Below are 24,383 nucleotides of genomic sequence, written 5' to 3' on the forward strand. Positions count from 1 at the left end.
GTATACAAGGTTTTGAGGGTTCTTGCTTGCTCGTGTTCAGTTTCCTGTTGTTGGTAATTTCTCCACTATTTAGTTGTATTTCCAGATAGGTCCTGGATTGAGGTTAATGTGGTTTCCACTCCCTCCCCCACCTTCTTCTGTTGTTATCTGTTAGTGGTTCCTTTGTTGTTCAGTTTCCTCTTCCAGCAGGTATCCTGGTGTTCACAGCATCCACCTATTCTTTTTTGTGATCATTTGGAGGGGTAAGGAAAAATGGTTTAAGACAGCAAGAGAATATTCTATGATATTTACAGTAGCAGCTGGTAGAGAAGAGATAGGAGACCCTTTGGCTGTGTATAGTGTTAACTGTGATATTCCACCCAACTAGCCACTTTTTAGAAAGGATGGAAAGAAGATAAGACTCTTGTTGGAGAGGGAAGTGTTGTGAGTTGGATCTAGAAGGCAGCGAGGTTGTGGGAGGTCAGATTCTGAGGTAAGGTGAGAGTAAAAAATAGTAAATAGGTGGTGTGTGAGAGAATAAAGTTAACCACTACAGTAATAGAGTTCAGGAATCTGTGAAGTGGGCTAAGATCTAGGAGGAGTGTTGTGTAGTGTATGGAACAGCTATTATTTACAATAATATTAGAGCAACAATCATATAACAGAATCTATGTATTCTGGATAAAAAGAATAGGGAGTATAGGACCTTGAGTGGTGTGTGCTAATGAAACACAAGTGAAGTGAAGGACAGTAAATTAGCAATACACTGTGAAAGAGAGAACAGGGGACGCCTGTCAAATAATACAATATATCCAGCCAAGCAAAGGAAACTAAACAGAAAGAAGAGGAATACAAAAATACTGTTAAAATAAAAGGTAAGAATAATGAAAAAAATGTTAATACAAATATACAATATCTTGCAGGTTCTCTGTAATAGAAAGTGAAATTTGTCTCACTGTTTCAGCTGTTGGGATGCCCCCTCTTTGGGTCCAACTCTGGTCTTTCCACTCTTCCAGATTTTTTTGTCTCATTTGTGGGTATTTAAAAAAAAGGAGAAGGAAGGAAAAAGAGACAAAATTGTAAAGAAAGGAAGGAGGAACAAAACAAGAAAAGAGAGGGAGGAAAAAGGAATTGATAGATAAAAAAATAATAATAAATCACTTTTAAAAAAGAAAACCTCTTGCTCATTTCAAACTGGCCACAATGGTTTTTCTGGTCTTGCTGGCTGCAGCAGGCTGAGGGGCTTTTCTCTCTTCCCAATCAGCACTCAGCACTCTCTCAAGAGCTAGCTTGGCACCTCTCCCTGGGGCCTTGGGTGTGGGATCCAGGCCTTCCTCAGGGCATAGTCTCCCTGGGGTTACTGCTGTGGGCTGGGGCCTTCCACAGTGTGCACTCTCCCTGGCGTGCAGGCATGCATGCTCGGCCAGGCCATCTCCAGCCCCATTGGTTCAGGTGAGCACCCTTCCCAGTGCTATGGGGGTACACACTGCTTCCTGTGCCCCATTGGAAGTGCTGCTCATCTGGGTGGGGAGGAAGCTGGAGCATAGGAGAATTCCCCAAACCATGTCTCTTTTTTCACTTTTTCTTTTTGAGAAATTCCTCCTACCTAAGCCTGCCACTCCATACAGTGGCCTGGCCTCTCACACAACCCAATTCTCCAGCCAGGGCTGGAGAAGGTCAGGGCTCTTCAGGGCATGACTCTCAACCCTCCAGAACCAGCATCCACAGACTCTGTGGGGTCTCACAGCCCTTGTGCATTTGCCACTTAGTCCTTATTCCCCTCTCTGTGACTTCAAGCAACAAGATGTTTCCCGGTGCTGCTCAAACCTTGTTTGACCAGGGAGGAAAAAGTTGATCCAGGTCTCTCTGAAGAACCCTGTGGCATACCCAGTGGGTGCCGGGACTGGCACTCCAGCTGCCCTGGTCCCCACACTGGTCCCTGGGACCTTATTGTCCTGAAGCACTCTCCTTACTGTCTGGTTTTTCAATGTCCGCTACAATTTTGGGTCTCTATTTTCGTATATGCTGGGGTACTGTTGGCTGTTTGCTCTGTTCCTCCATAGACCTGCCAGGTTTTCTCCCATGTGTAGGGAGAGGTGGAATCTGTTCTCTCCTACCTCGCCACCATCTTCCTCTCTTTCCAGGTTGTTCTGATTACAGTGGTCTTGTAATATAGTTTGATATCAGGTATTGCAATCCCTCCTACTTTGTTCTTTCTCAAGATTGCTGAGGCTATTCAGATTCAAGGTTGTTTTTGGTTTCATATACATTTTTGAACTATTTGTTCTAAATCTGTGAAATATGTCATTGGTATTTTAATAGGGATTACATTGAATCTACAGATTGCTTTAGGCAGTATGGACATTTTAATGATGTTAATTCTTTCAATCCATGAACAGGATATATGCTTCCATTTACTTGTATCTTCCTTAATTTCTTTCTTCACTCTTTTGTATTTTTACAGGTACAGGTTTTTTACCTCCTTGGCTAAGTTTATTCCCAGGTACTTTATTTTTCTTGTTGTAATAGTAAATGTGATTTTTTTTCCTAGTTTATGTTTCTGATATTTCATTGTTGGTGTACAAAAATGTATTTGATTCTAAATATTGACTTTGTATCCTCATATTTTGTCAAACCATGTATTACTTTGAGTAATTTTTTGATAGAACCTATAGGGTTTTCTATGTACGCTATCATGTCATTTGCAAATAATGACAGTTTTATTTCCTGTTTTCCAGTTTGGGTCCTTTTTATTCTTTTTTCTTTTCTGATTGCTGTGGCTAAAATTTCTGACACTATGTTTAATAAAAGTGATGAAAGCAAACATCTTTGTCTTTTTCCTGATCTTAGGGAGAAAGATTTTAGTTTTTGTCCTTTGAATATGATGCTGGCTATAGGTTTCTCATATATGGCCTTTATTATTTTGAGATATATTCCCTTTATTCCCACTTTGCTGAATGTTTTTATCATAAATGGGTGCTGGATTTTATCAAATGCCTTTTTAGCATCTATTGATATAATCATGTGATTTTTTTCATTCTGTTTATGTGGCATATTAGATTTATTGATTTGTGAATAATGTACTATCCTTGCATCTCTGGGATGAATCCCACTTCATCATAGTGTATAATTTTTTAATGTATTGCTGGATCCAGTTTGCCAATATTTTGTTGAGAATTTTAGTATCTATGTTCATCAGTGAGTGATATTGGTTTTCTATTTTTTATTGTGCCTTTACCTGATTTTGGAATTAGGATAATACTGGGATTATAAAAAGAGTTTGGGAGTCTTCCCTCTTGACTTTTTTGAAGTAGTTTGAGAAGAATAGGAATTATTTCTTCTCTAAATGTTGGATAAAATTCACCTGTGAAACTATCCAGTCCAGGGCTTTTGTGTGCCAGGAGTTTTTTTTGATTACTGCTTCAATTTCATTAATTCTTTTTCTTCTAGTCAGGTTTTCTGCTTCTTCTTGATTTGGTTTTGGAAGATTATATGTGTCTAGAAATTTGTCCATTTCACCCAGGTTTTCATATTTCTTGGCAAATAGTTGTTCATAGTAATTTCATGCAATCCTTTATATTTCTATGGTATTGGTTGTAATTGTTCTTTCATTTCTGATTTTAGTTATTTGGACCCTCTATGTTTTTTTTTTTTTTGATGAGTCTGGTTAAAGGCTTCTCATTTTTTTATATTTTCAGAGAACAAGCTCCTGGATTTACTGATCCTTTGAATTGTTCTTTTAGTCTTTATGTCATTTAAATCTGCTCTGATTTTGATCATTTCCTTCCTGCTACTTACTCTGGGCTTTGTTGTTGTTCTTCCAGTTCTTGTAGAGGTAGGGTTAGGTTGTTTATTTGAGATTTTTCTTATCATTTTTAGGTAGGCCTGAATGGCAATGAACTTCCCTCTCAGGACTGCCTTAACTGTGTCCCATAGGTTTTGAGAAGTTGGAGCGATAAGAAATAAGAGTGTGGAATGGAAACGAGCCATAGCAAGAGAGAAAATAAAATGTAAAACAAAAATAAGAAGAAAGAAGAAAGTAAAATGGAGTAAGTGAAGGGAGGAGCAAAATATTAGATTGGAAAGAAACTATAATAACAACAACGACAACAACAAAAACAACTAGTGACCTAATAGTCACAAACTTGAAAGAAAAGAAATGAATCTTAACATGCTATGTTGGGGAGGAAAGAATGCAAATAAGGAAGAAGACCACCATGGAATTCATTTCAGTAGAATCTAGTGTTTATCACTGCCTTCTCTTTCTGGATCTGCCCTGGTGATGCCACATAGTGTCCCAGTCTGGCCCTGGTCAACCTGTTCAAGACTACCAGGGACCTACTGTCTATGGCTGTCTGCTTCAGTTGTTAACTAGTCAATCTGTAATCAGCAATCTGGCTTAAGCACCACAGGATGGGGCAGAGTAATTCATGTTGCTTACCCTCAGGCTGATGTCACTTGGAGGGGAGTGGTCTGCCTGTGCAAGATGGCTCTTAAAGTATGGGAAATGACTCAACACAGGGATCCTGGCAGCTACTCCCTCAGTTCTCTCCCCAAAGCCACTATTCCCAGACTCTCCTCAAGTATCTCTAGTCCACTATTTGCTAGACCCCAGAGTAAGTGGCTGTAAACAAAATTGTTTGTGTTGGCCCTTTAAGAGGCTGTCAGAATCTTCAGCCATTTCTCCCTGGCAGACAGAAACCCTGATGCTATTCACAGCTGAATGTTATGTGGGTTCCTTCCCAGTTCTGGTGCTGTAGGCTCGGGAACTCAGCTTGGGATTTAGACCACACACTTCTCAGGGGGAGCCATCAGCCACTGAAATACTTCCCTGGCACTTCAGCTGCTGCCCATGGCATCCCAGACAGCCCTCTCATGCCTCCTACACATTGTGTACCAGCCTCATTGTGGTGAAGTGGTTTGTTCTGTCTGTCCTTGGTTATAAGGCTTCTCTCCAGCTATTTTTCAGTTGGTTATTCCAGATGATTTCTCTACAATTTAGTTGTAATTCCAGATTTGCTTTGGGAGAAGGTTAGTGTAGTTTCTACTTATTCCTCCACTATCTTGGATCCTTCCCACCACTCTTCTTTATAGCTTCTCTGCCATCCAAAGCATCCTTTGAACAGGGGAGAGTGTCAGCCAGGAGTTTAAGGCAGCCAGAGTTAATTCCCTTGCAGAGGAAGCTTGGCAGAGCCATAAATATAGCTTTTGGAGATTACATGGGGTCTAACTTGTTATGAAGGCCTGAGGCAACCATGACAAGCCTGAAAAATAATCTTTACCTTGTGAAGATTAATCATTTGCTAGCCTTTAAAACTTATATTTTTTCAACATTTATTATTAGCATTTCAGTATTTATTCAACATTTACTTAGTAAAGCAGAAAAATTGGTTTTCTTGTATGGAAATTATATTGTTAATTTAATTTCAGAATATAAATTAGATTCTATCCAAGAAAAAAATTCAGAACACAAGAAATAGAAAAAAATATTCTCTGTTTAATTTCTACTTGAAAACATTTTGCAAAACCTTTCTTACTTTTCTGTAATTCTTGTTATTTTTTTCTTTTTTAATTTAAATTATTTTATTGTAGTTCAATTACAGTTGTCTGTATTTTCTCCCCACCCCTACCCCCTACCCCCTCCAAACCCACCTTCCTTTCTTGCTTACACCCTCCCCTTTGGTTTTGTCCATGTGTCCTTTATAGTGGTTCCTGAAAACCCTTTTCCCCACTGTCCCCTCGCTGCTCCCCTCTGGCTATTGTTAGATTGTTCTTAATTTCAATATCTCTGGTTATATTTTGTTTGCTTTTTTTCTTTTCTTCATTATGTTCCAGTTAAAGGTGAGATCATATGGTATTTTTCCCTCACTCCCTGGCTTATTTCACTTAGCATAATGCTCTCCAGTTCCATCCATGCTGTCCCAAAAGGTATAAACTCCTTCTTTCTCTCTGCTATGTAAAATTCCATTGTGTAAATGTACCACAGGGTTTTGATCCACTCATTTGCTGATGGGCACTTAGGTTGCTTCCAGCACTTGGCTATTGTAAATTGTGCTTCTTATTATTTTTTTTAATAAATCCTCAAATAATGAAACTCTTCATGGTTTAAAATTATATATCAAAGTAAATCTACGTAGCTCTAGTAAATGATACTACATTGTTCAAAATTTCAACTAACTTTAATGAACCCTGATTACAAAAGACTATCACTACATACATACTCCTGGCACTACCTGAACATAAGAATTTGAACAAAAGTGCATAAAAACTGAAGACATGTGATGGTGTGTGGGTAAAACTAACACTCATATATTCAAGGCTGTACTCAGAACCATGTACACAAAAATTACTTGCAAGTGAAATTAATTTAGAAACAGAAAATATAAACTTGAGAGAAAAAGTGGTTATGTAGCAAAAAAAAAAAACAAAGAAACTAAAGCAAATATATAAAGCAAGCCTGAAATATGAAGTCACAGACCCCAATGAAAGATGGGAAGAACACTCTCAATTATTGACTTGCTGTTCCTCTATAGCCTGTGCTGTTCTTAAAACAATCACCTGCTACACCTAGAGTTCCACTCTATCTGCAGTTTTGTTTTCCATGGTTTCAGTTAGTGCAATTAACCACAGGCTGAAAATATTCAATGGAAAATTCCAGAAATAAATAATTCATAAGTTTTAAATTGAGACCAATTCTGAGAGTATTATGAAATCCTATCATCTTTCTCTGTCCTGCATGGGACCTGACTCATCCCTTTGTCCCACATCTCCCCACTGGTATTCTACCCAACTGTTATACACTTAGTTGTCACCTCAGTTATCAAATCAACTGTTGCAATATTGCAATGCTTATGCTCAAGAAACCCTTATCTTAATAATGACCTCAAACCCATTCACATAAATATTATTGCAGTGCATTGTTACAATTGCTGTATTTTTATTAGTTATTATTAATCTCTTACTCTGCCTAATTTATAAATTAAACTTTATCATAGGAATATATATATTTATATATATATATATATATATATATATATACATATCATAGTGTATATAGGGTTTGATATTTTCTGCAGTTTTAGGCATCCACTGGAGGTCTTGGAATGTATTCCCTGTGGATAAGGAAAGAGTGGCTACCAAATTTGAGTAGGATTCAATTATTTACGACCAGTGAACAGTGTTGAGACCAGTTTGAAAGGGATGTGTGTGTTTCTAAGGGGATCTTGGAGGAGAAAGCTAGAGACAGGGTTGTCAGATGGATTTCCCAAGTCTTTGGAATATATCAGTTAAAGTATTAACATAGAGACAACAATGATTAAGTATCTACTAAGCATCATATACTGGTTGGTACTCAGAGAAAAGTGCAGCCCCTTCAGGCCAGTGATGCTGAAGCCCTAGCATTCTACCTAACAATAATTAGTATACAAAGAAGAGTTTGCTCCAACTATTTCTGAAGCTAACAAGAAGACATTCAAAAGCAAGGCTATAAGAATTTGCCATGACTGAAGGGGAAGTCCTGCAGGTGGTGTGCCAAGGTTGAACATAATTTATGAAGTTCCAGAACAGTGCCTCAGAAGATGAATGGGGAAGGCAGTTCATTTTTGGTGAGGTGCTTAGTCTTCTTCAACTGGCTGTTACATTCAGGTAATAAGGGAAAGATGAAAAAATTACTCAGAAACTAAACCCCAGCTACTGAACAGTATCAAAATCCTGTAAATGTCAGATCTAATTCCAATGTCTTGTTGAGCACTAATTACACTGTCCTCCGGAGCATTAATATCACAGTCTATAAGGAAACAGACAAAATCATTGGCAAACATGTACATTAAATACACTGAGTATGATCAAGGGAAGAAGTGCTCTAAGTGGAGTGGGAATGAAGGCATATTACAGTTGTGACCACCAGTCTTTGGAAGATTCAGAGATTCTACCAGGAAGAGTGGGGTAGCTACACATTCCCTCTTGAGTTCCACAGGCCTCAGTGTTGTGTTAAGTCAGAGAAAAAAATGTTATAACCTCCTTTAAGCACTAGAAATGGGATCACTCCTATTTTGTCATGTTCAGCCTCTTACCAAAATACAAGCAAAGCTTTGGTAGTTTTCCAATGTGAGAAAAATTGCTGTGGTGTGTTATCAAATCCTGGGAGAGACCAGAGCTTTGGATTAATCAATAATACAAGCTGACTCTGTCTTAGTGAATTAGGCCCAAGAGCTAGAAATCTTTCTGAAAATCATGAGAATGATTCCATTGTAACAAAGCTGATGTTCTTTCCAGTGAAACTAGCCTTGTTGAGAAAAAAGCATTAGTGATGTAAAGGTATTTTCTGTGCCCAGTATAATTCTTTTCTTCTTGATCTAACCAAATATAACTCTTGGGGCAGGCAGAGGGGTAAGGAATAAGATTGTTAAGGTTTGTACATAAAAGGTATACCTTCAGAAACATAAAAGTTCATTTTCAATACAGCATTTTATAAACTAAATAGCCCTCCAACCTCAACCTTTAACAAGCTGTCTGCCTTTACTATTTGGAAACCAAAATTACTTTCTATTTTAATCGATGAAAAGCAAGCTTTAACTTATACATGGATTTTTTCTAGAATTCTTTATTAACCACTGAAAATGGATGTTTATAATGAAAGTCCACTTGGTTTTCCATAAAGCTAATTCTGGCTGAATAATTCCTTTCAGACAGCAGCAAACATTATTCCCTTCAGCTCTTGTATAATTAATGCCAAGATACAAATATATTCCTATCTATTTCAGGGGGAGCAGAAGTGAATAAAAGAAAAGGGGAGATGATACTAGTGTAAATGAATTATCTAATACATTTTCCCAATAGAGAGAAAGATAAATTAAATATGCAATAAAAATATAATAACAAACAGTGATTGCACTATAAGAACCCTGATGCAAATAACCATAATGGCATAATGAATCTTCTTGTATAGGAATGATTATTTGGAACCTTAGGTTTGACAATTCTTATAAATCTTATTCATTTTTAGCAATTAATAATATTAAATTGCTCCACATTTCCCTAGGTAAACATTAACAACCTTTCAACTCATTGTTGAAGGAATGCTTCATCTTTTGCACACCACTACAGTATTTTCTAAAATTTCCAGTAGAGGAATAATAGCCCTGTTCCAAGGATAAGTAACAGTAACTTTATCTTTACTACTGATATAAATGATTCAGCAAATATTTGTTAAACCCAATTTTGTGCTAGGCAGAGACAGTTATCTGTCCATTCAAATCCATGTTTGGCCCTGGCTGGTGTGGCTCAATGGATTGAGTGTGGGCCTGTGACCCAAAGGGTTGTCAGTTCATTTCTAGTCAGAGCACATGCCTGGGTTGTGGGTCAGGTCCTCAGTAGGGAACACCTCAAGAGGCTACCACACATTGATGTTTCTCTCCCTCCTCTTCTCCCTCTCCTCCCCTTCTAAAATAAATGAATGAAATCTTTTTTAAAAATCCATTTTTGCTTTCTCAAGTACAGACTTGTGTCTGGAAAGTGGCTGCACAGGAGGACTACATTCCCTGGAGACTACATCTCCCATGGCTCCAATGTAGCCATATGATTCATCACTCCAATAACACTGACTGGAAATGATGTTTGTATTTGTAAGTCAAGTTTTAAGAATGGGTTATGGTTCCTCCATGCTTTTTCAGCTTCTGCTAGCTTAAAGTAGGAGGCAACAAAATCCTGAGGATGGAGGAACTACACACACTAAAAAAAATGGTGCTGAATTCATGTTTATGAACAGGAATATCAATGGTGAAATGAATAAGATATAAGGTAGGTTGCATTATGGCATTCTGTATCTGTGGGCCTATTTGATAGTCCATTTTGACCCAGATTAATACAGTAGTGTTTTTGTAAATTTTACAAGGCCCACAAAGGAGTAAAACACTTTACACTTCTTACAAAAATTAACTTTACTCTAAAGAAACAAAGAATCATGCAAAAAAATAAAACAATACAAAATATGTAGTGATACAAAATCTTAAGAGACACCAAAGGACAGTAGAAGTGTAACAAATAATCAGCACCCCCCTAACTGCTACAATTTCAAAGGAAAGAACATAAACATTTATTTAAATTATATCCTTGCAGAAATAATGAGTTCTGCTGCTGAGAGCTACACTTCAAGATATATTGCTGAAAATAATAAAATAATTTATAAGGATTGTTCTTCTGGAAAATTCTTCACTTGGACAAATAATCCTAAAACTCTGGGTATCTCTAACTCTTTTTTTTAATTATATTTTATTGATTATGTTGTTACAGTTATCCCAATTTTCCCCCTTTGCTCCCCTATTGAGCACCCTCCATTCCCTCAGGCAATCTCCACCCCTTTTTTCATGTCCATGGGGCCTGTGTGTTAGTTCACTGGCTACTCCATTTCCTGTACTGTACTTTACATCCCCATCGCTATTCTGTGACTACCAATTAGTACTTCTTAATCCTCTCACCTTTTCTCCCAAACTCCCCTCCCATTCTGCAGCCATCAAAATGCTCATCATATCCATGATTCTGTCCCTACTCTTGTTTGCATTTAGATGCAAATGTTGATAGGTATGTATTTATTGTCATTTTATTGTTCATAGTTTTTATCATCTTTTTCTTAAATAAGTCCCTTTAACATTTCATATAATAATGGTTTGAGGATGATGAGCTCCTTTAGATTTTTCCTGTCTGAGGAACTTGTTATCTGCCCTTAGATTCTAAATGATAGCTTTGCTGGGTAGAGCAATCTTGGCTCTAGGCCCCTGTTTTACAAGACTTTGAGTATTTTTTGCCAATCCCTTCTAGCCTGCAGTTTCTTCTGAGAAATCAGCTAACAGTCTTATGGGAACTCCCCTGTAGGTAACTAACCAATTTTTTCTTACTGCTTTTAAGATTCTCTCTGTATCTTTATCCTTTGGCATTCCAATTATGATGTGCCCTGGTGTGGGCCTGTTTGTGTCTATCTTGTTTCGGACTCTCTGTGCTGCCTGGACTTGCATGTTTATTTCCTTCACCAAATTAGGGACGTTTTGTTCATTATTTTCTTCAAGTAGATTTCCAATTTCTTGCTCTTTCTCATCTCCTCCTGTCATCCTTATGATGTGAAGTTGGTATGTTTGAGGTTGTCCTGGAGGTTCCTCACACTATCCTCTTTTTGGAGGGGATTATTTTTTCTTCTGGTTATTCTGATTGGTTGTTTTTTGCTTCTTTATGATCCAAGTTATTTCTTTGATTTTCAGTTTAATACATTCTACTATTGATTCCCTATAAATTGTTCTTTATAAATTAGTATATCTTTCATTTCTTCCTGGGTCTTTTTCATGCTGTTGAGTTCCTCACTAAGTTCTTCGAGCATCCTTGTAACCAGTGTTTTGAATTATACATTTCATAAACTGCTCATCTCCATTCTGTTTAGCTCTTTTTCTGGAGTTTTGGTCTATTCTTTCATTTGGGCTATGTTTCTTTGTCTCTTCATTTTGGCAGCATCCCTGTGTTTGTTTATATGTATTAAGTAGAGCTTCTATGACTTTCTGTCTTGGTAGTATGGCCTAATGTAATAAGGGTCCCATAGAGTCCAGTGGCACTGCCTGCTCTGTCACACAATTGGGTACTCAAGGGACACCTTCTATGTAGGCTAAGTACATCCTCCTCTTGTAGTTGAGTTTTGATTGTTATTGACCGGTCAATGGGAGGGATTTAGCCAGGCAAGTCAGCTACAAGGACTGGCCCTGACCACTTACCACCAACCTCTGCAACGTGTACCTTTGAAATGACTAAGCCACTTATACTCTTATTTTGTGTAGTTTCCTTAAAACAACACTTTTTAATGAATGCACGCCCATAATGTAAAAGGATTTCTATCATTATTCAGGAAGTAAATTTATAAATTATAACTAAAGAGATTCAGTTCAAATTCCACCACAAATTTAAAAAGTTCCAGAAATAAGCTAGATGTATTCATATTTTAAAAATAACTACACATTGACTGTTACTATTTGTTAGACACTGCAGATGTAATGATAAGCAAAGCAACATGCCCATGCCCTTTTGGTACTTATATTCTAATAAGTCTCCTTGTAAAGGATGACAATGCCATATACAGAAAGAATGGTATGTATTAAGCCCATACTTCTAAAGATGAGTCAGTAGTAAAAAGAAAACTATCTTCAAAGGCTTTTCCTTATGAAATAGAGATTAGATTATCCCTCATGGCTTCTGTCCACTGATGACCACCAGCAATTAGAGCTGTGTCCAACTTCTGTTAGAAACTCAAAAAAGTATATTTTGAATGAGTAAATGAATATCAATCTGATTTCTGGAAATAGACTCTATCTCAAACCTTCCTCTCATTTGCAGTGAGGAGTGGTAGTTAACTCTTATCACCTACTTGTTGTTAGCCTTTGAAAAAAAAAAGGAGTTAATATTTCTGAAAACCAGAACTATTGGATAAAACCTGTGAGGAAACTCACACTTGGGTTCCATATGAAGAAACGATTTCCAAAGACCAGAGTGCTCAAACACAAATAGTATCATTTTCTGAAGGAAATTATTTACTGGAGGTTTTCATTCATAGTAGACTTGGATGATAGGGACTTTCTTTGTGAGAAATTCAGATGATGGAAGTTCTTAGACAATGACTCAAAATACGAACTTTGCAGTGGAAATTTCAGGTGGTTGGAAATAATCAGAGCAAAGACATTAAGATAGCTGAGAGATAAGATCAGTGAAAGAGCTAGATCATGAACCAGGAAACCTTCAGTAATCCACAGTTTGGGACTAGAGTATTAGACAAGGTTAAAAAGCTTAAAAAACGAGGAAAGCTAACTGGAAACTTTGTCCTAAGAAGTGAGCTACCCAGGGAAGTCATGTGCTAAGAATACACTAACATACCAAGGACTCAGTGCTAAGTACCAAAACAAGGCCTGTTTGAATATGCAAAAGCTAGTGTGTTTGTTTGGGGCTTGGGTGTGGGAGAGGAAATCAAAGATCTCTTTAGTTCTAATCAAATGACTTAACCCTGAGCCTGGGAGTTTATTTCTTAGTAAAAGTAGTAAGGAATGAAGGGTCTTCACACATGCTCTGTGATCTTAGGAAGGCTTCTCTGATATTTTTTAAATCATTTTTTACTTTTCATTTACAGTTGCCATACAATATTATATTAGATTTAGGTGTACACCTCAGTGATTCAACGTTATATAACTTACATGTGCTCATTCCAATAAATCTCTCACACATCTCACACCATACATAGTTATTAGAATATTATTGACTATATTCCCTCTGATGTCCTTTATATCCCTATGACTATTCTGCAACTATCAATTTATACTTCTTAATCCCTTTATCCATCCCCTCCACCCCCTCCCATCTGACACCTGTCAAAATGGTCTCTGTATCCTTGTCTGTTTCTGTTCTGCTTGTTCCTTTATTTTTTAGATTCATTTGTTGATAGATATGCATTTATTGCCATTTTATTGTTCATATTTTTATGCTTTCCTCCTTCTTAAAGGATATACTTTAACATTTTATGTAATTGAGCTCATAGGTAAAGTGAGGATAATAATGTGGAGCTGGTAATGTGGTGGTAAGAATTAAGTAGAAGAACTGGTTCTGAGCACAGAGCACGTAGCTTGCTTCCTGACCTATGCTGGCTGCCTAATCAATATGTTTCTCGCCTTTTTGCTTCTAGTCTTGAAATTATAGAATTCTTTCTCTCTGAGAAGCTTCAGGTTCTTTTCATTTTCATTTCCAGTTGGGAAACTTTAATTCATCTTCTAAGGAAATCAAATAGTATTTATTGATCCATGGAAGTGAAATGTGTCATTATCTCATATCAAAATGCATCTCCTTAAACTGCAGTAAAGAAAAATCCCCCTTTAGAATCACAGTCACTCAGTTTGACTATTTCATTACCCCACCTATTTTTTTCTCCTTAAACTGCATTTGAATAGTTAGAGTCACTGTAGGAAGGACAAACACACATTTTTACTTTCATTTCTGAATATGGCAGAAAGTCTGAAACTGTCATGTGATTTTTCCTTCATCCAAAAAAATCTCTCATTAAACAAGCACATTTGCCTCCTGACTGAGTCACCAGGCTTGCATCAAATAAAAGTATGTTGGCATTACAATAATCAAAGCAGAACCAACTCTGCCATTTAGTCTTCAAGCTGCTTCAAATCAAACAAAATATGCCCCAAACACATTGCTCCCAAACAATGCTTTTTCATGAGAATGAATAAAATGTCCTAATGCATTTTCAATTTACAAAGCAATGTTCCCTATATTTAGATGTGTCGATTTATATCTGAGTCCAAAAATTAAAAGGGATCTGATATCTCTCATCTCTAGCACAATATTGCTTTTCAAAAAAATCATGTTCTCAAACATTTTTACCCATCTCTCAGAAATAGGCTCTTTAGTTGAGGTATCTCCAGCCACATAAATGCTTATTTTTATACTTGAAAACTGTCTGATTCACTTTTTCAGCTCATGGTTTTGTTTGTAAAGGTTCTATGCAAGGTGCATACAACAAAATCAAACAATCATGTCATTCAACATTAGAAAAATAGTCATTAATGCATCTTTTCAAGCCACATAAAATCAAAATTATGCCTTAAAATTCTCCAAATCTCTTAAATGTGTGTTTATTGTTTACCCATATGATTTGATTTGATTTGATAATAATCCCCTTGTATCTAAGTCATTTGTCCTTAGTACACTTTAATATGAATTAGGTTTACTGTTTGTTTTTAGGTAGACAGTTAAATAAGGACAGGGTAAAGTCAGGACCAGGAAATATCAGAAGACTTGCATCTCAAAGATACACAGAGAATCAAATGGAGGTATAGTGCTTAAGAGAAAGGGTAAGGAAATAATAGTTGGCATTAATTTTTTTATTTCTTCATATTGGTGGTCAGAAGTAACCCAAATGATAAGCACCACAGAAAAATTTTTTAAAAGTAGATAACAAAATATTTCTGATTGCAGTTTTGGAAGGTGGTACATAGTCAGCATGTTAGCAGTTAGTTCAGGCTTTTAGCTAATTTCCAACTGGAAATCAGTCATTGCTGAAGTCCTATAAAATGTAGTCCTTCCTTTTTTTAAAGAAAAAACTAACTTGTCTGTAAATATAACGTTTCAGAATTGGAAAAAGCAGACTTTTGTGTGAAACCTTATCAAAGTCATTTCCATGAACTCCTGTAATTTTTTTTTCTGGTTATAAATGGCACCTCAAAATTCCTTATGCTGAGTGGCTCTCCTTTCTTCATCTATAAAGTAAGGTAGGGCCCTGGCTGGTGTGACTCAGTGGATTGAGTGCCAGCCTACAAACCTAAGGGTCACTGGTTTGATTCCCAGTCAGGGAACATGCCTGGGTTGCAGGCCACGTCCCCAGGAGGGGGCATGTGGGAAGCAACCACACATTGATGTTTCTCTCCCTCTCTTTCTCCTTCCCTTCCCTCTCTCTAAATATAAATAAATAAAATCTTTTTTTAAGCTAATGGACTAGATAAACATTTGTCCAAGTTTGTTCCTGAAGTTTCTTACCTGAAGTGCTTATTGAAAAGTAAACCTTTCTGGACCCATCCCAAACTTACTGGTAGATTCATATCTCTAGGGAAGGGACCCAGAATACTTCACTTGTACCAAGTTCCTTCACTGACACTGAGACATACTAATATTTGAGAACTACCTGTTCCAGGTAGTTTCTGAGGTCCTTTCTACTTTTCACATCACAAGATGACAAGGACAGAGCCACCCCTTCTTCCCATCCAGTTGAATGCATAGAACAAGTTAAATTCAAACAATGTGGCCCAAATAGGTTAGGTCACCTTAGTAATGCTTTTTGTCAGGCAACTGAGCTATAAAACATAGAAATACTCTGATGTCAATGAAAGAGCTCAGCATTTTAAATTAAAATGACTAGATTCAAACCTTGCTTTCAGTTATGCCAACATCTTCCCTTAAATTTCTGAGTTTCTGTTCCTATCTGTCAAATATGTATTATGATGCCACATTGCTTATATCTTAAGCAGGATGATTCTAAACATTTCTATAAAAGAGAGATTAGGAAAGGTAATGTGGTTGGAAATGCAAAGTGGGGTGATGACACAGGGGGTCGATATTGAGATTTCATTTGCCTCACATGGTCCATTTGAGATGGCATTGGAAAAGGTGGAGTGTAGGAACTAGTGGGGATCTACTACCACTACTCATATGATTATGAGAATTAATAGAAAATATGAGAAAATATGGATTTTGCATAGCAGAATGTGACAAAAAATCAATGAATAACTTCTTAAATTGAACTATATAAAATTGCTAGTTTTCTACACTTTTTGATTGTCAAAATGGGCAATCACATATGGTTTCAACATGATATAATTTAATATTGAAATCCCACTATGATACAATTTGTCCATTTATCACAAATTATTCAGATCCTTTTCATGTAAGAAAAAAGTAAGGGAGGCATTACTGACATTATAATGATTTTTTTCTTCCACACCAATTTTTTTTCTTTTAATGAAAAATCAAAAAGCTTCATCTTAAGTCACACTATCATCATTTTCTTGAGTAATGATATGACAAAAGGTGAGACAGCAGGTGGAAATTTTGATAGAAAACACCCAGGAGGAGGTCAGATAAGGGATTTCTATGCCCTGTTTTATTATTATTACAGGCTGTCATTCTTGGAGAGCACACTCTGTTTCATTGACTTTAATTATGAACAAAAACCCTCTTAATCATATGTTAAAGTGGTTCATAGACTTGGTTTGGCATGTAAAAAGTCACAGAATTTCTGTCTGCTAGTAATGGAAAGCTTTAGATTTCCTCCCTTTAAGGCTGACATATAAACAAGAACTAGTCATACGGAGTGTAAAAATAATTAATGTACTTAACTGAGCTATTAATACTATGTTACTAACTAGATGAAGTATCAATCTAATTTATTTGGCTAATTTCATATTAATGTTTATATTCATTAAATAAAATAACTAAAATGATCAATAAATCACTTTGAGTTTCATATGTCTAAATGTTTTTAAATTGTGTGTGTGTGTCTTTATTGAAATGTATTTTCTGTAAGTTCTCAGAGAGTATCTGGAGAGCTTTGTAAAATAAAGAATGTAAAGGCAAGGATCCCAAGTGATAACCACTTCCATGGAATGTCTTACCTATAAAACATAACATTTTGCCCCTTCTTAAGTCCAAATATTCAGGCTGTCATGTAAGGACATGATAACCAAGACAGAGAAACATAAGCCTAAATATTTTATTAGAATCTCAGAATTACAAAGAACCCAGGTTTAGCAAAATGCATCCTCAATAATTAGTATTGGTTGATAATGACCCAATAATTCAAGTTTTTTTCTCTCAGGTGACAGAGGAACGCAGAGAAGAAAGTATTGTTTTTGTTGTTGTTTTTTAAAGTTCATACTGATATCTCCATTTTTTAAAGATTTTATTTATTTATTTTTAGAGAGGGAAGGGAGGGAGAAAGAGAGAGAGAGAGAAACATCAATGCACGGTTGCTGGGGGCCGTGGCCTGCAACCCAGGCATGTGCCCTGACTGGGAATCGAACCTGCAATGCTTTGATTCGCAGACCGTGCTCAATCCACTGAGCTACACCAGCCAGGGAAAGCATTGTTTTCAAGGTAGATTCGCAGTCTAGCACTCAATCACTGAGCCACACCACCCATGAGAGGCAACCACACACTGATGTTTCTCTCCCTCTCTTTCTCCCTCCTTCCCCCCACTAAAAATAAATAAATAAAATATTTTTTAAAAAGTAATTTTGGGAGGGTTTTCTTGTGTATTTCATGTTTGTTTGGTTTAATTGAAATAGGTTGGGAAGAAGAGAGAATTTTTCACCTGAATTTTTCTCTACCTCCATCCATGACTTATTGTCTGGGTCAGACTTTACAAGCTCCTATGAGACTCATTTCTGTGTCTGTCAGTGATGAAGTGAGGAGAGAATGCTGAACTGGGAACTAAAAACAATGAACAATGTATTCAGAGCTGTGATTGGAGTCCCTAAATTTCCTTTGATTTGACTCAGCTTGACATATCTACACAACATGATATGGTGAAGAGAATGGGAGAAAACAAACAACCAAAAAGAAAACTACCTCTGTTCTGGTTGCAGCTTCTGACATGAAACCAAGAAACTGAGAAAGAACAAACCTTAAAATGAGAGATTGAAGCATACTCTATCCAGGCTAAATCTGAGCAGTAACCATAAAGACTACAAGCTGGAAATCTTAGCATTTTCAGAAACTGAAAGAAAGATGTGCCAAGGATGGTCTCATGGAGATCATGGGACTCAGGTTCATCATTGGTAAAACAATAGTATTCAGGAGGCTAGAAACATAGTAAGTAAACTGTACTCAGAGGGCCAAATCACATTTGTTTTGTTTTTGTCTGTTTGCTTGTTTTTTTGTTTTTTGTTTTTGTTTTGTTTTTTTTCATCTCTATTGAGCTATAATTGAACAATAAAATTACAGGATATTTAAAGTGTATAATAGCACAACTTGATATATGTATGCATTGTGAAACTATTTGCACCACCAAGTTAATTAACACATTTATCACCAAACTTATTTACCTTTTTTATATTTTGGTTAGAATACTGAAGTTTTACTCTCTTAGCAAATCTCAATTATATAATACAGTGTGATTAACTGTAGTTGCCACCATGTTATATATTACACTTTCAAAACTTATTTATCTTTTAATATTCATTTAATAACCTGTCCCTATTTCTCCAATCACCCAGCCCCTGGAAACCACCATTCTACTTTCTGCTTGTATGAGTTCATTTTATTTTAGATACCACATATAAATTATACCATGCAACATTTGTCTTTCTCTGTCTGACTTATTTTATTAGATAGCATAATGCCATCTAGTATCATCCATATCTTATTTTATTAGATAGCATAATGCCATCTAGTATCATCCATATTATCACAATGGCAGGAATTTCCTTATCTTCAAAGGCTGAATAATATTCAATGTATATATTAATATATGATAATATATTACATAATATGTGATATGTATGTAATATATACAATGGAACTGCCTATGACCCAGTGATTCCATTTCTGGGAGTTTATCTGAAGAAACCTAAATCACTATTTTGAATGACTATAAACAACCTTATGTTTATTGCAGCATTATTTACAAATGCCAAGATATGGAAGCAGCCCAAGTGTCCATCAGTAGATGAGTGGATAAAACAACTATGGGACATTTACACATGGAATACTACTCAGCCATAAAAAAAGAAAATTTTACCCTTTGCATTAGCATGGATGGAACTGAAGAACATCATTTTAGGTAAAACCATCCAGTCAGAGAAGGACAAATACTATATGATTTCACTCATATGTGTAATCTAATGAACAAACTGAACTAACGAGGAAAATGGAGACAGACTCATAGGTAGAGAGCAGGCTGACAGCTTTGAGGGGTTGTGGTTAGGAGGTGGAGAGATCTAACAAAAGGGAAAAAGGACTCTTGAACATGGACAACAGTGTGGCGATTGAAGGGGTGAGGGGATTGGAAGGGGGATAAATGGTAATGGAAAAAATTACAATAAAAAATCCCACAGGAATCAAGTAGAACAGATAGTAGACCAAAGCAAAGCATTATAAAAATTAATTCATTTTATTGGTGTGACCCCACCCTCCCACTATTACTGTTGTATTAAATTATGAATACTGCAGATTTTGACTTGTTTAATGAGGAAGCAAAAGCTGCCCATGGGTCTGTAGGTAGCTCCTCACATCCCAGGTCCCATTGTGGGGAAGTGAGCACCCTGGGGTCATTTTGATTGAAGGGGCAATTTAAGTACACTTACACAAAGGAAATAAAGTCACAAGATGTATTACTACATATCCCAGAAATGGCAGGGGTGGAGGGGAGCATACACTGAGCTGGTGGAAGGGCAGTCTTATGTTTTAAGTTACAGGTAAGCGGGAGATTGTGGAGTAGCAAGCACCTGTTATATTCATAAGATGGTTGGGACCAAGGTCACTAACCTTTCACAGACTCATCTCTAAGTGGTTATTTTATACAGTGCCCTGGGAGAAGCAAAGTGGAATGTGGCAAGATTACGAAGCTCAAGCCCTTATCTAAATATCCAGGCTCTGAGCGCCTAGGCAGCAACTCAAAATAGTTGATGTCTCTAAATGGAGACATTGAAAGATACTTAATTCTACAAGTTAAAAGGAAAGGGGTCTTCAGATTTCTGAAAAGCAACATTGCTTTCAAAATTCTGAAGTACAACAAATGGCAGCATAGAATTCAATACCCAGGCAAACTACCAATCAAGAATCAGAAGAGTTTGAAAACACTTTCAAATTGATAAGATCTCAAAATATTAATGTCCTGCACATTTCTTTTGCAGAAAGCTGCTGGAAGAGATTGTTCATCAAAATGAGGGTGTAAACTAGAAAATAATACATTATAAGACATAAGAAACAGGAGATGCAACACAAAAAAGAAACAAAGAGAACCACCAGGATGATGGGGTAGCAGGTAAAACTGTTGTGTACCAAATATAGAGAGCAACCAATCCAGACTTAAGCAACTTTAAACTTGTGGCTAAAACAGCACAGGGCCCCATATCTACAGGCAACTTTTCCTCTAGAGTGAAGTGTTAGGCATACTGAAATTAGGGAATAGTCACTTTTATTGATGATATTCATCATGGTCATAGTGTATGGCTAAGGCTAAATGACAAAACAATAAAAAATGTGTTCTCATTAGAAATGCTGACAACAAAGCCTGGTGTCTCTGTTTTAATCAGTATCTTGGCAAGAGCTATCTCCTTCCTGTAAACTACAATGCAGAAGAAAACACAAAGTTCCCTAAATAAAAGTAATTCTCCTAAATACAATATATACTTGATTATATACACGTGGAATACCCCTGAAGAATTCCTTATAAGCTTTATCCCTGGAGAAAGAAAGTGGGGTAGCTAGAGAAGATAAGTTGACTGAAGACCTAATTTTCACAATTTATTTCCTTGACCCTCCAGCAAGTACAATATATTCTTGTATTACCTTCTGAAGAAATTATTAAAATGAAATATATTCCCTGAAAATTGTTATAAACACACATACTTTTGATTCATTAATTTTACTTGTAGGAATTTATCTAACAAGTAAACCTATATATGTGTACGATGATCTGAGTAGGAAATTATCCATTGAAACATTGCTTGAAATACCAAAAGACTGGCAACAATACAAATAGCCATTTATAAGGATATAGTAAAATAAATTAAAATACTATAAGAAAGAAACCAGACCAGACATATAAGTAATCTCAGTAAATGTTAATGAATTAAACACTAATTTCCAACAAACATATGACAAGATGCTCAATGATAGTAATCATTGAGGAAATATAGAATGAAATGTTAATGAGAGACATTTTTATGTGCATTATGTTAACAAAGTCTGACAAAGGAAAACTGCAACTCTTAATCTTTTGTCAGAATCTATATATTCCCATATTTCCAACCAGGGTATCTATCACTCTTCAAATGAGTTGTCAAAAATGCCCCACTTATTCTCCCATTTATCTCCCCAAACGATCTGATGGTCACTATTTCAAGAAATCACCCTGGTATACATACAAGGAACCATCCTCACTCTGTTCCCTGTGGCTACAATTGTGGAGTACCATCAAGCTCTGTGACACTCTGACAAGCCCAGAATCCCTATCCCTGCTGTCTAGTCTACTTTCTTGATCCTCCGGTGTGAGAGCTTTTAGTTTCTCTTCATCTTTTTCATTAGTGAAATCTACTGCATTTTGTCCACTAAGGTTTTGGGTTTTATCTGTGTGCCTTCAAAGTGTGCTCTCCTGTGACTTTGATTCCGTACTTCATACTTACTGCAGCATGATCATAGGATGGGCAGACTACATGATTTGTGAGAGATGGAGTAAGAAAGAGAAAGACAGAGGTGTAACATTCATTGAGCATTAACTAAATTACTGTGACTATATAAAATTTATTTTTTATTCTTAAGACAATGTTGCAAGGAATGCAATACTATTTTCCCATTTTACAGATGAAGAAACTGGTCCAGGTCTTTTATTTTTGTTTTGTTGTGTGTGTGTGTGTGTGTTGTGTGTGAGGAAACCAAGGAGGGTTCTAAGAAAAGGCAACAACTCTGCATTTCAAGAGATAGTGCTTAAAAAACCAGTTAACACTTTTGTGGTTAGATATGATCTACTTAACCTGGCCCCCAACCCTACCCTTCTCACCTTCATAACCTTTTGTCTTCCAGGCCTTTCCATCCTAGATTCACCCAGAAGCCCTGGCCATCCTGGTTTCCTTGCACACTCAGGGGATCCTCCTTTCTCAGGACATTGACACTTGCTGCTTCCCCTGCTTGGCATTTTCCTCCCAGTGCTGGCTCCCTCACCTTCTTTAGGTCTTTGCTCAAACATCTCAATATAACCCACTCAACTTAACTTGCAGCTCCCCATCACAGCCCTCCCTATACCCTTCTTGACTCTTTTTCTCATTTCACTTAGCATTGTGTGATAGACTTAAATGGTTTATTTATTTGAGTACTCGGTCTTCCCCATTCAAATATAAATTCTAGAGTACAGAGACTTTTGTCTGATTGTTTACTCCCTGTGCCTACACCATCTCCTGTCACATAGTAAGTGGGCAATTAATATTTACCAGATGAAATGACATAAATGAATAAAGTTTAGGAAAAGTTGAGTTAGACCAAGTTAACTAGATTTTTAACTACAGGAGAAAAAGCCATTGGTATTTCAGTGGGTATTTTTAGTCACCAAGAATAAGAATCTAGCATTCACAATCTCCCAAATGTATATAATGCATAACCCTGTTTACAGGGAATGGATGCTTGTGCTTCAATGGAAATGGAACTATAAGAACAGGTTTTGGCAAGAAGAAAAATGGGGAGGACACTAGAATCCAGTGTGTCTTAAAGAAAGCGAGAAAGAGCAGTCTTATTCATTCATTTGTTCAGAAAATGTGTATCAAGTACATCTGATAGGCCACAAATCCTTGCAGACATAGGGTAAGGCAGAGACTGAAAGCAGCTAAGGTCCTAGCTCTCACAGAGCTCACATCCTCCACTAACCTGTCTGCCTTTAATCATATAAAACCTCAGAGCAAGAATGTTCTAAGACTGTGTCACTGCTGTTTTAAGACTCTTCTTTCTGATTAGAAAAAATGTATAAATATAATTAACCTCTAGGTGAAAAAGCCACATGTAAATTTGTGAAGTAACACAAGGTATGGATTTCCCACCTGCTCTGATTTCATCCCTTAAAGATATGAACCATAATCAATATCTTGGCATCCAAAATGTGTGACTGAGGAATCCCAGATGATGGCCACTCAGATGAAGAGTGAACAGAACTTCACTCTTTTATCACACCTTCCTTTGTGGCAAGGGAGATGATCTTAATACAGAAGGAAGGGGTTGGCTTAAATACTAATTGATGGGAGGTTACTTTATCATTTCCAGTAGAATAAATAAATAAATGAATAAATGGTTTTATCTTTTAAAAGGATCCTGTCTTACTGATAAATAGAATAGGGCAACAACATATTATTTAATGAGTTATTGTGCCTAAAATCTCACTGTGAAAATTACTTTTTATGGCAACAGGCAGATGTCACCCCTGAAACCAACAGCTTGACAGATTGTTTCAATTATCTAATTTTCACGATGAATGAACCCTGTTTATAGGAAATCCATAGGTGGCAGCTGTGGTAAATGGTGGCTATGACATGTTGGGAGCCAGTAGATTTACATTCCCTGTCAAATTTCAGGATTGTAGTTTCTGTAAATATTCACAGAATTAAAAGAATAAGAGCAGGAGAGAAAAAGGAACTCATGAAACTTCCCCTTTTTTCTTAGCTCCTGAGATGTGCCCTTTCTCTCCAAATTGCCCTCTCTGTCTAGTTCAGACACTGTTGCATGGAAGCATGGACCCGTCTGTGGTGCATTACCTACCTGCATCTTCCTCCTCCCACTGTGCCCCTTACAGTGCTTCAGAGGCATTATACGCATGACCAGCAATGCCTGCAAAAACTCCTTGGCTTTACAGAAAGTGCTATTTCACAAAATAAGTTTCATGTCAAATGTATGGTGACATTATGTATAAAGCTCTCTGGTAAACAAAAAATTACCCTACATTTAAATAATACCTCTTATTTTGTCTTCTTCCAACATTTTTAGGCCAGCTGTCTAAGACATTTCTAGGGAGGCCTAAGGGATAGCATTAATTTTTCTGCCCCACCCAGATAGATGTCCTTAGTTTGATTAAACCAAGAAGGATGTAGGCCTTGTGATGGGTACATTCTCATCCTCTAATTCATCCT

This window comes from Phyllostomus discolor, chromosome 4, assembly GCF_004126475.2.
Source record: "Phyllostomus discolor isolate MPI-MPIP mPhyDis1 chromosome 4, mPhyDis1.pri.v3, whole genome shotgun sequence".
NCBI classification, from domain to species: domain Eukaryota; kingdom Metazoa; phylum Chordata; class Mammalia; order Chiroptera; family Phyllostomidae; genus Phyllostomus; species Phyllostomus discolor.